General features: G+C 32.4%; 1 non-coding gene across 1 annotated transcript; it reads left to right on the top strand.

Moving 5' to 3' along the window:
* The first annotated feature begins 235 nt into the window (after window positions 1-235).
* On the top strand, window positions 236-307 carry TRNAG-UCC (transfer RNA glycine (anticodon UCC)). The gene has a single exon. It is a non-coding gene; the product is annotated as a tRNA-Gly (tRNA).
* Window positions 308-2,027: the final 1,720 nt, after the last annotated feature.

Raw genomic sequence — 2,027 nt, 5'->3', positions numbered from 1 at the left:
TCGTCGTAATAGAATTCCCGTTAATTTGTTTTGTATGAAATAAACAAACAATTAATATGATTTGATTTTTACTATGTTCATTATTACGTATTGAATTACTATTCCAAATAAGCGTTAACGCTAAATATGTTATTTAAAATTATGATTTTAGATGTGTACCAACTATCAAGATTTTTTGTTCACTAGTGATCGTTGATTGATCGGTGATTTTTTGTTTATTGTTAATTCTCACAGTGCGATGGTGGTGTAATGGTTAGCATAGTTGCCTTCCAAGCAGTTGATCCGGGTTCGATTCCCGGCCATCGCAGAACTTTTTTATTATTGGATGTCCTTGCATTTTTGTTACAAATAAACACACATAAATTATATAAAAAAAATATTACATATCATATAAAATTATATAATATCAATCGTATCAACAAAAACCACCAACAAAAAATAAATATATATTGTGAAAGTCAGATATTGCAACCATTATTACTGTCCAAACTAGTCAAGATCACTAACTGCCACAGCGTCCATAAATACAAAAATAAACACAGTATAAATATACTGACAATGAAGTTTCTCACATAATGGGCTAAGATTTTGTTGCTAAAACTAATCTTGGCAATATTTTCAACATAAGATCGGAAATATACTTGATACATAATATTAATTAAAGTAATATATGTCTCTATATTAAAACATATTAAAATATATGCACTAACGTTTTCTAAGTGTAATTATTTTCAGGACTGTAACAACTTCAGAGCGTCAAATATGCAATAGCAGATATATAGAAATAGATGGGTTAGACAAATTTTTCCGCTAAAATATATAACGAAAAGCAATAAGTAGACCAGGCAAATTAAAATAATATTTTCTTTGCCTATATTTATAAGCTAGCACAGATCATCTTGAATTGCCTTCTATGGCTTTCGTTGATATGCTGCTTTCTAGTTTGTCTTATGTTCCACTTTAGAAAAACGTGGGTGTTTTACGAACAACAAAAATGACGAATAATCTACAGTATAGAGTTGAGTTGGTAATTGTAATTAGTAAAGCGTTGCTCTGCAGGCGCGTCTGGAGAGTACGGCGGGAGGGATAATATATCCCATCCAACAGTTATAACTTGTTGATGTTTTATGAGACGGCACGTCATCGTGTTGTAAAATCACTTCACCGTATCTTCGGCCCCATTCTGAACATTTTTCAATCAATGGATAGTTTAAATTGATTATTTTTTATCGGCAGCGGTCACTATTAAGTGTTTTACCAGGTATCAACAGTTTGTAATGTACCACGCCACTCTGGTTCCATCTCACACAGAGCATTGTCTTGCAACCAAAACGATTCAGCCTTGAAGTTGATAGGCTGGCTTCGTCAGGTGATAACCATGATTTTTTGCCTTGAAGGTTTTTTAAATAAATCCACTTTTCATGAACCGTCACTATTTGAGGAAGATTTCCGATCGACCATTGAAGCAACGTTTCAGCAAAATTTCTACCAGCAGACGGTGACTTTCAGCGGCATTTTTCTTTTGATCAAATGCACATTTTCTGGCACGAAACTTAAGGTTTTCAAAGAAGTATAAATCTCTGACGGTGTTACTTTCGCAAAATATGACATCTGTAGTTTTCAAGCTTGACACATAGAGTAATATACTTTATGGTTTGATATTAGTACAATAAAATGACACATGTGTCACATCATAATATTGCGTACTTAACCCTAACGACATCTGTAAGAAAAACCGGTAATAACTTTCCGGTATACCTGGTAATTAAGAGATGATACAACCGAACCCAACATGATCTCAAAACTAAATAAAACAATAGCAGAAATCATATCAGTACCCAAAATTCCGACATGAAATTGCATTCGTAAAACTATTATGCATGTATTGTCAAATGTCGCGCTGTAATAATGTTAAAAATAAATGAAGTATATTTGGTTGCCTGTTTCATTTACATTGCTAAAATACAATAGGCAACTTAATATACTTCCTATTTAGCGAAAATATATTATTGATCAAACTTAATTCA

This window comes from Rhynchophorus ferrugineus, unplaced genomic scaffold (assembly GCF_030347505.1).
Source record: "Rhynchophorus ferrugineus isolate W39M unplaced genomic scaffold, kcgeb_rfMv2 rfM3, whole genome shotgun sequence".
Classification (NCBI taxonomy): domain Eukaryota; kingdom Metazoa; phylum Arthropoda; class Insecta; order Coleoptera; family Curculionidae; genus Rhynchophorus; species Rhynchophorus ferrugineus.
Note: the sequence above shows the minus strand (reverse complement) of the source record. Positions and strands in the feature narration are given on the sequence as shown.